The sequence below is a fragment of the Diceros bicornis genome, chromosome 37 (assembly GCF_020826845.1).
Source record: "Diceros bicornis minor isolate mBicDic1 chromosome 37, mDicBic1.mat.cur, whole genome shotgun sequence".
Classification (NCBI taxonomy): domain Eukaryota; kingdom Metazoa; phylum Chordata; class Mammalia; order Perissodactyla; family Rhinocerotidae; genus Diceros; species Diceros bicornis.
Window position 1 is genome coordinate 8060392 of NC_080776.1, and position 10889 is coordinate 8071280.

Genomic DNA, 10889 nt, shown 5'->3' on the forward strand with positions numbered 1-10889 from the left:
CATGACTGGCAAAAGGCAGGAAGTGACAACTTCCTCAACTTCTCAAGTGCATTTTCGCACTTCACCTTCTTGTCACACAAGACTTTCCCACTGTCAGTTACCTCTCTTGACCTTAACTCCTCCCCTTATTGTCTTCCCTACCTGCTGAATTATCCTGGAATGAAGGAGAAACACTTACCAGGAACCTCATGCCAGGAAGGCCTTTTAGGAGTGGACCCGTGGGTCAGGCATATAGCCAGTTACTGTCATGCCTTCTTTCTCCCACCCCCAGTTTCCCACAAAATTGAAAACAGGACTCAGATGAGGATCAAAGTATACATTAGCTTTGTTCCCCTGCTCCCAAATAGAAGGGTTCTGGTTTATTGTGTTGGAGGACGTGACTCAAACCTTCTTCTGTTCAGAAAGTTCTATAGGAAACTTCCTTTCTATCATCCTCCCCCCGCCCCCGCCTCCATATCCCAGATACAAGGATCTGTTTTGGGAAAACTAGAGAAGGCAGAGTAAATTCTGAGCTAGTTACCAAGAGAGAAGGGCCACCAAAAGCAGTGACCTTGGACATGATCTCACCAATCAGATGAGTCATTCTTCCACCTTGCTTGTCAGAAGTGGGAGCAGGTGGCAGGTGAGGGCTGTGGAGGGGAGAGCTAGAAGTGTTCCTCCAATTCTCTTCCCTCCTGGGGGATGGAGTAGAAGTCTCTTCTCCTCTACAGAAGTATAAAGAGTCAAGTAATGGGTGTTGTCTACTCATCCCAGGCCTTGCCTCTGATATACTCCATGACCATCTCTACGCACTAACTATCCCATAAGTGCAGAAAGTCTTTGAACTCTAATTCCCCAGTGGAGCTGATTTACCTTGAGTCATTCATACTCTCTTCCATTACTTTCTTTTGACCAAGGAAACTTTGAATCTTAGATGGAATAAACCTAGCCTATGACCTAGGGATGCAAGCAATGCTTTTGAGCACATATAGATCAGTTAATTCAACTCTGTTCCATTGCCTCTGATCAAAATGGAGAGTTCAGCACAAAGCATTAACCCAATATGACGCAACATTATCTCAAAATAAGAGCAAATACCCTCAAGTGGAAAGAGAAGTGGGACAGGGAGGTGATAGAAGGCTCTTAGGGAGCACTGAGAATCATCACTACCACTTGAGACCCAAGCTTAGTCCATAGTAGGCACTTCTTCTCTCCAGGGATGCTACATCTGCCTTCCCTTCAGCATCTCCAGCAGGAAGCTCTTAGCTTGTGATCCGCCTCCACAGCCCCCGGGGAAAGCTGTATCATGAGCATTTGGGATCATTTCACATTTCATAAATGGGCTTAACTCACACTCATGAGGTCAACTGGAAGGCCTACTGGATCTAATTATGCTCGAAAGGGAGGCAGCCAGAAACATCTCACATGGAGCTGGAGAGAGAGAGCCGGGAGAGAGCGAGCAAGCAAAAGGGAGATTTGATGGGATGTGAGTCATGCTGCTCAGGATGAGGGGCTAAAACCATGCAGCACCCCAGGGAAACAGAACTGCAGTCCCTGAGCCAGACAGAATCCAAAGGAGACTCTCGTCCCAATCCATTCCCAGAAAGGCTTTGAGAAGCTACTTGGGTTTATACCACGTTGATGAGGGCAAAATAAGTCCTGTAAAAAGGCACGCGCTCCTGTGCCCAGAACCTGAAAAAGACATTATGGTAAAGCTACAAAAGGGGTCAATAGGTTTGCTATCTTTCCTTGCGTATTATTTGCTCTGACTAAGCTCTGAATCTATAGTATGAGGCTGACACGTTTCATACAAAGTTGACTCAAGGAAGATTTTGATGGGACAAAGAGCAAGAATCCATGTGAAAGCAGGAAGGAGCACCATGGACACAAAGTCGCAGAGATAAAATGAATGAGGAAATGGTGAACACCAATTCCCTATGAGGATGTAGATTCGTGGGACAATGGAAGGAACACGATGACTACACCAACACAGGCCAATAAGACGGGCAGGGATGGGCTTCTACTAACTGCTGTGGCAGAGGGTGTTCATTGTTCTCCAGTATCTTTTCTCTCTTTCTTCCTTAATAATAAGATTTTTAGCTGAGCATATTGTTACTCATAAGAAAGATTAATTTTCCAGCCTCCTTTGCCAAGGGGCTAACTTCTTGCTGGTGGGATATAAACTCAAGTGTCATATGGCAGCCCCTTGGAACCTCTCTTAGGAGACAGATGGCATGTCCCCTTGCCCCTTCTTTATTATCCCTTTCTCCACCTGCTGCCTTGTATATAGATGGCACCATCTTGGGCTGTGACGACAAGAGCCACATTCCAGGGATGATGGAGTGATGAGCTCTATGGAGCCTTGGTCCCCAAGAATTTTAGGGAGCAGAATTATAAGTCCTAGAAGGCTTATCCTCAAATCTTGTGTTTACTCTCTGAGAGATACTGCCTATACCCCGGAATGGGTGACTATATATTTAGGACCAGATTTGACCATAAGTGACAAAAAAAACCTAAAATAACTGCCATTTAAATGGGATAGAAATTTATTTCCCTCTCACATAAACCAAGGTCCACCTCCTGTATTTCAAGTCATTTTCCTCTTTCTCTAGAAGTAAAGATCATTATTAGGTAATATAGTCGACCCTCTCTTCTCAGAAGTAACTTACCCCAATTCAACCACACCTCTTTAATTGTAGGCTTCTTTCACCCCTGTATCTCTTCATTGTCCCCTCAATATCTCCTTCCCACTCTTTCCCATGTCCCTTTCGAGTTTGACAGTGTGGCAGATTCCACCTAGGGGCTAAAAGAGCCTTGAGTTAAAGCAAAGCTCTGGGAAGTCTATAGAATCAGCCATATGACTTGAATGCAGGGACAGGAAGCCAGCAGAGGAACAGGCTGGCTTAAAACCAGCTCAATGCCCAGCTCCCTTAACTTAGCCCTAAAGGCAGGGCAGCTCCAGGCAGAGAGAGAGAGAGAGAGGGAACGTGGGCTTTAGCACATGGAAGGCTACACACTTGAGCAGCTCTGCAGGCCCAAGGCCAAGTTGCACATGACCCCCAGCTGCCTCCCAACCTGATGACTTGGGGTCCCTAACCCCCACCCCCTGTGCTTCCTCGTTACCTAACCCAAAGACGTCCTGAGGCAAATAACATCTTCCATGTAGGGTGAAGTTATTGAAGCAAAAAATAAACTTTCATGAGCATGTTTCAATTTTCACTTGCGTTTATGGCCAAAGGTGTTTTTTATTTTAATAATCGTTCCTGGAACAAGGGCAAGCCACATGCTGCTAACTTGTCAAAGAGAATGAGAGGGAGTAGAGAGGGAGAGAGAGTCAGTGAGTCCGTGCTCAGCTGTAAATTTCTCAACAGCTCAGCTCTAACCCTCCCGGTTTTGAATCCCACCCTTAAAACCTTAATGATAGAGAAAGGGATAAAATATGATCTGGACCATGCTCTGTTGACAGTTTGTCCTGGGCTCATTTTAGCCATGACAAGCAAGTTTTGCGTGTGTGTGTGTGCATGTGTGTGTGTGTGTGTGTATGTGTGTGTGTGTGTGCATGTGTGTTTTAAGAGAGAATCTTTAGTGTTCTATGGTACCGTTTTATAATGGAGAGTGTGTAAAAGGGAAGGAATTTGGAGGAACTAGTCTCCTTCCAGTTGGACATCAACTTGACTTGTTTTCAGCCCACTTTTATCTGGCAGAGTCTCTGTTTGATTTTAAATGTCAGAAAAGGTTAAGAAGCCTTTGTAATCTGCAGGAGATATCCTAGACTTCTTTGGGAGGACGCCCACCCTATAATAGTATCAATTAATTACCCCTCCCCACCTTTAAAATTGCTTTTTAGAAGGAACATGTCTGAGGAACCAAATGAAAGACAAAAGGATTAAAGTAAATGTTCATTCGTGGGTCTGAGTATTTTATTCCAGAATGAGTGAACCTAGAAATATTCAGATGTTATATTTCTCTCTGTCTTTTGCGTATATCCTGACTCACATTTTCCCAAATCATGTAAATTCAAGAGAAAATATCATGACTAGGAGAGCATTGATATAACCTTTCCTTGGTCCTAACTCTGAAGCCTGCTGCAGTAAAAAGGCACTTAAGTCTCCAAGGGACTATGGAGCCTCCTCTAAGACTGGAAGGAGCTCCATTTTGCATCCTAGGTGTTTAATAAAGACAAATGGACCGGCTGAGTGGCCACCAGGTCTGCAAGTCTCAGTAGCTTTTCCTTTGTAGCGTGTGCCCTCATGCGGATCACTACCAGGGCATGTAGGAAATATACCCTTTGGGGAGTTAGCAACTAAATTTATAGTTTGAGGTGTTATTCCTATGTGCTTGCACTCAATCTTTTCAAGAATCCTTCACCTTCCCCAAGGCAGAGACTAAGTCTGGGGGCTCACAGAGGATCAAGGCCCATCTGGATCTCAGACCATCTGTCCACAAGAGTGTCTGCTGAGATAGCCTTTGAGCATCTGGTCACCAATGGCCATCAATCCAAGCAGCTTGTTGCTCCGTTGTCCCTTGCTCCTGCCACACTCTGGTCTGGCCCAGGGACTTCCTTTGCTGCATTTGCAGACATAGGTCCCATTCTGCTTCCTCTGTGCTGCGCCGAGGCATGGAAATATCAGTATGTCACCATCTGCTGAAAATCTCAGCACAGACATTTCCTACCTGAGATTCTGTCTAGGAAGGAAGGTCTCTATTTCCAGTACCCACCAAAGGTAAAATCCCATCAGTTTCCCATCCATTTTCTTCTCCACTTCTGCCCGGGGGGATATTTTCTAGCGCTGGTTCTCCCAGGCAGTTTTTACTAAGCTTTGAGCCCTCTCCATTTCTCTAAGGTTGTGGGTCTTAAAGACAAAAGCCACAGATGGGTTTTGTTTCTTTTCTCCAGCACTACCTTAGCCTTAACTTGCACTGAGAACACTCCACTAGGTGGAAAAGTGTGTGTGTATGCACATGTGTGTGCTTGTGTGTGTGTGCACGCAGGTGCATGCACTCACATACACACATAGGTGCTGGGGGATGGAAGGAGTAAACTATTGGAGGGAAAAAGTCAGTTAAAAATCTTGAAATTTTTCTATGTTTATAAATACACAAATAAGAGGTGATGAACTTTCAATACTCCTAGTATTAAGAGAATGACTGTAGAAAATTGTCATTTTTAGCTCTTAGAAAACAATTAGATAATTAATTTGAGTAACATATATGCTTTCTGTCTCTGAAATTGCTCCTGCTGAGTTAGGACACATCCGTGTGTTCAACAAACTGGAGGAGAAATAGAGTTGGAAGGATCCTTGACTTTCTGGTGCAAACCCCGAGGACAGCACTGCAGAGCTGTGTCCTGAAGTAACCTCAGGAGGACTGCCCACAAGGATTTCCCAGCCCTCTGCTTCAGAGGTCAGGCCACATCATTGTCCCAGGAATAGGAGGTGGTGTGCACAGGCTTGGTGGTCAACATCGAGAGCGGCGGGAGGAGGGTGTGGTGTGCTGTGACACTCAGGAGTCACCAGTTTTCCTGCCTCAAAGCAATAGAGCTAATCTAGCAACTTGGCACCCAGAGAGGGAAAGGCACGAGTCAGAGTAGCCTCACAAAGCCAGAAGGTGCCAAGTTCCACCTCATCCCCGAGTCATAATCCTCCAGGCCTGGGATCACTCAGGCTATCCAGCCTGCCAGCCGCAGGCCTCCCCCACCCCCTAGTTCCAGCACAACCCAGGACTCCTTCCATAACATGCAGGACAACAGGCCAAAGCTGCGGGGTGAGGGCTGCAGCCAGGTGACATGTGTTTTATATCTATGGGCAGAGCAAACCTTTGTAAAACTTTGAGGCACCTCAAATCTAAATGTCTCCAGCTCAAGTCTCCTCCTTCCATAGTTCTTTCCCTACTCCCTTTCCTGGCATCCCTCCTCCCCATAAGGTCAGAACATTACTGCTCTCATCTCTTCTAGAAGATAGTTGTAAGTAAGAAGAGACTGAACTTGAAGCCTTAAGACCCACATTGGAGCCCAGGCCCTGTCACTACCTGGATGATCCTGGGAAGCTTGGTACTCAGCATATGGGAGGCCTCCAATAAGTGTGTGGATCTGAATCCATCAAGATTCTGTTATCAGCAACTTGCACCTTGAACTCTTATTTGTTCTAGAGTGTGGCTCCCAACTTTTTCTAAGTGCAAACATCATTTCTTAAAGCCAAGAAACGTCATAAACCACTATCTTATGATTAATATCTATGGATTAAGAGAGTACATCAGAACCCAAAGCTATATAAATTCAGCACTCCTCTGAAAAGGAATTGTATTCTTTCTTTTTTTTTGTGAGGAAGATCAGCCCTGAGCTAACATCCATGCTAATCCTCCTCTTTTTGCTGAGGAAGACCGCTCTGAGCTAACATCTATTGCCAATCCTCCTCCTTTTTCTTTTTCCCCCAAAGCCCAGTAGATAGTTGTATGTCTTAGTTGCACATCCTTCTAGTTTCTGTATGTGGGACGCAGCCCCAGCATGGCCGAGAAGCGGTGCCTCGGTGAGCGCCCAGGATCCAAACCCGGGCCGCCAGTAGCGGAGCGCGTGCACTTAACCGCTAAGCCACGGGGCCGGCCCAGGAGTAGTATTTTTAGTCACAACAGCGTCTACTGTATTTAACAATCGTAGTACACATATATGCAAAGTTGACCATCCATTCAGTCTATGACAATGTTTTGTTTAAAATGCAGATTCCTGGACCCATCCCCAGCAACTTTAATTCAGTGGATTTGGAAGTAGAGTTCAAGAATCTGTATTTTAACCCCCAGTGTGTTTTTTTAATGGTGATCATCCACTGACCACTCTTGAGAAATACTATCTAGGGGGATTACTTGAATTATCTGTCTACCTACTGTGGCAGCTCTTCGTAATTTAACTAAATAAGGCTGCTGTTTTCAGCCCAATACTTTGTGTTAGCTTTGCTCATCTTCTATCTGCAATATTTTCTGAGGTCTATGAAGGTAACCAGGGGAAATACAGACTCCTTGGCTTGGTTATCAGATTGCCGAGGTGCTAAATGACGGAGTTCAGTGCCTTGTGAGTGTCCCTTAAAGCACGTGATTTCCAATTGTCTTGGTCTTTCACAGTAAATGCTCAAATCCTGCAATCTTGATTTATAGTCCTGCAAGGAGAAATGGAAGAAGGTTTGTATTACTTCTCATTGGCTCTACACCAGTTTTTTCAAACTCAGTTTTGGCTGGAGTTATTCCCTTAATTGTGTGTCTTCCAAATCATACAGTCCAGAGATCCATAATTGGACAGCTCACGTAGCACTAGAAGTTTAGCTACCCTCCTACAATAAACATGGGGATGACCATGGCGTCACTGTTCTTGGTCTGAGTATGGCATTTGGCTCATCCATCCAGGAGTCCAATTAGAGAATATGGATGGCTTCAGAATCCATTTTGTCTAAAGAGAAAGAGATTTGCTGCTTTCAATAATGCCATGGAATTTCCGACCTGATTATTAAGAACTCTGATGAGTCAAACTTAGGCTGGGTTTCTGGCTCTGCATAACTTTCACATTCTTTGAGTTTTGGATTCCTCTAGAATTCATCAAGTCTAAGTCCCACACCGACTCCAGTTCCTACATTATACTGGAGATCTAAGGAACAGAGCAAGAATTTGCTTCCTTAACCCAAGTTTCCATTTAACTCAGAAAACAGAGCTCTTAATTTATATTTCCCTTGACAAACAATGGTTTAACTTACAGGAGAAAGGCGTCTCAGGAACTTGGACAAACTTAAGAGGAGAACTAAATTAGAGGTTAGATAAAACTCAGCCTTCCCACTTCAGCCAGGTTCTGCCATCTCCAGTTACTATAAACAATTGTGATTTTGAAAGTGTTGAAAAAAATACATTGACAATCTCCCCCAAAGGAGCAAGGGATTACAAGACCATTTCGAGCCTCTGTGCTGCTCAGTGGTAATATGGTTATACAGAACAACTTGAGCCCTAGACAAGCAAGGACACCTCACTACTGTTCCACTGAGCCCTTGAAATGGGGAGTAAATGGTCCCACCATTTGTCATTTGTCTGGGAAGTCCTGCGATGAGATGGGTAGTAAATCCAAAGAACAGTAAGCAATGTCTTCTGGATGTCTCTCTCTCCCTCTCTCTCTCTGTCCTTATCTCTTCTCCCCACCTCACACACCTCACAAGTGAGGAAAGTGGATTTTCACCCTACTTTGAAAGCATTTGAGGAGTACCTAACTTGTGCTAGGAATTCCATGGGCAAAAATGTTGAAGATAAGAGAAGATGTATAATATAAGATCTCCCATCCAGAGAAAGAAACCCGAGTGTCCTTTTGTATTTCCTACACTTTCTAGGAAGAGGTAATTACTATTCATTTTTTCCAAAATATATGAACCAGAGAAGGGGCACTGATTAGCCTTGACACAGCTTCAGTGGTTGAGATATGGCCCCATGATGCTCTCTTTCTTTCTGTAAAACTGCAGTGACCACCATCTATCCAAACTTTCCAGCTTAAGGAAACTCACTTCCACCCTTGAAACCTTCAAGGCCTCCTAAAGGTAAACTGGGCAAAGACAGGAGTGTGCTCTTCTTACCTGTGTCATTGGTCAAATCTGCTCACCTCTGGGGACCTTGGTTTCCCCATTTTCACAAGATGAAGTAAAACGAAACCTCCAAGGCCTTTTCCAAATGGGACAGTCTGCAGGCCTGTGGACTCCCAGTCCTCACAGCTCCCTTCTCTGTCCTCTGGTAAGATCCTGACTCTGCCCTCTTTCTTCTTGGCTTCCTAACCCAGGCTCCCATCCTCTCAGAGGGAAAGAATTAGAAAAAGTAATCTGCCTTAAACAGTCAGAGTCTAGCTGTTGTTTGGGTGGCTACCTCCTGGTTGCTGGTGGGGTGGTCTTTGCATTTTAACAAAGGCCCATGGGATTTCCGCATCAGTCCAGCTGATAGAAGATAGGAAGGAGAAAGAGAAGAGCAGACTTCCCGGAGGCCTTTAGTTCACCCCTTAAGTCTCAATGCACCATTTCTATGAATAACGTGGTCCTAGAAAAGCCTATTTCATAGAAGAGGGAAGGAGTCATAATCCAGAACCATTAAGAGAGAAAGAAGGGGGAAAAAACTGGTGAGAATTATAGCAAGAGGAAGGATTAGAGCAAAAAGTCTTCTGTTTGGGATATGCAGGGAGAAAAAGAACTGAGATGATCAGGGATGGCAAGTATGTCTCCAGCAGGCTGCCAGCCCTGGAAGACTTGGCTAAATGATCATAGCTTCTCCTCCTGTCTCAAATGCCTCTCAGTGCAGCCTCCCGGAGCTGCCATCATGGATATGTTAGTGGAGGAGGTTGAGTTTCCTTGACTCCATTAGGTTACACTTAGTAAATGCAGATGGTGGCAGACAGAAGTTAGAAAGGAGCAGTGGAGCCTCTCTAACATTTTGAGGATGATAACATGAGCAGCTATTCTGATGCCTAATTACCAGAACCATTGTCAGAGATAGAAATCCATGAGCCATGGTTCACCTCAAATTCTAAGGAGTCAGAGCAGTGTGGTGCTCTTTTTGCCACTTGAGATAGAAATCACCTCTACAATCCACCAAATTTCCATCCAGTCTCTCCTTGAGAACTTCCAGTAGCAGAAAGATCCTTACTTTTGAGTCTGCTTCATTTTTAGGCATCTCTATTAAAAAGGTTTCCCTTGAGCTGAGGAAGAATTTACCTCTTTGTAACTTGCACCCACAGAGCCCAGCTCAGTCTCCTGGGGCCACACAGGAAAAAAATGCAACCTTCTTGCTTGTGCCAGTTCTTTAGAGCCTGATGTCATCTTCCATGTCTTCCTCCATCCCCTCTTCCAGCCACCAGGCCTGACTTCAACTGTTCTTCATATAGCATGGTTTCAAGTCTAATCCTGGTTGGTACTTCTTACGACAATAGAGAATTACTTGTATTGTTTGAATTAGAGACAAAGGATTATCTTTTCCCATTTTGATTCTAAAAGATAGAACTTTTGCTATGTCACTTGGCCTCGTGGTAGCCATGATCTTGGTCAAGATGTATCTTCTCTCTGAGCTTGGAAGAGTTTGAACTTCATGGACCCTCAGGTCCCTCCCACTTCTGCAAATCTAAGAAAGTATGAACAGCCATCCTCTGCCAAGCCTATACTCTTTAGGACTCTCCACCCATGAAATCTGAAAAATACTCCAGCCATTAGGGGAGAAGCAGAGGATCCTGCTGTGGAACTGGAAGACTCCCTGATGCTCTGCCATAGTGAATCACTCTACCTTTGCTCCTCCTATCTCCACCTAGGGTTCTTCAGGAACTTCTGTTGTCCTTAAGGCGGATTTCCATTTTAACCTAGGTTTCATCTGGTTCAGACAGAAACATGGAGATTTCATCTCCAGAACTAGGCTACAATGCAAGTATTTAAGGTTTGATAACTAGGGAATTGGGATTGTTTCTCAGCCTTTTGGCTAAGATCAAGTGTAGTACCTAGTCTTACCAGTTTAATAGCTAGGGAATTGGTAAAAATCCTGTTTTTGAGTGTTTAGGTCAGATAGGAGAGCTGAGAGAGATACTCAGTTTACTAACTAGCCTGAGGCTATTTAAAGTCTTATTGAAGGGTGCCAGGCTAGCTTAGTCGGTAGAGCATGAGACTCTTAAAGTCTTATTGAAGACCAACAAGGTAAATCTCAAAGTCTAACATAGGCCTTGGGCAAAGTGGACAGTAATAAGGGAATTACAAGACCAGGACCTGTGCACAGCCAAGATGGTCTCCACAATAGGGGATATAAAAAGTAAGAAAAAAGAAGTTATCCTTAGGGTCATTCCTACTATCTTCCTGTATAATTTGTTCTCAGTCTCTTCCCACTGCCTATAACAGGGCCTGGCATAGATTAGTTGCTCAATAAATATATGT

The 10889-nt window shown here is 44.4% G+C and overlaps 1 non-coding gene across 1 annotated transcript; it reads left to right on the forward strand.

Moving 5' to 3' along the window:
• Positions 1-10423: 10423 nt before the first annotated feature.
• LOC131399345 (U2 spliceosomal RNA) lies at positions 10424-10609 on the forward strand. The gene has a single exon (XR_009217111.1). It is a non-coding gene; the product is annotated as a U2 spliceosomal RNA (small nuclear RNA).
• Positions 10610-10889: the final 280 nt, after the last annotated feature.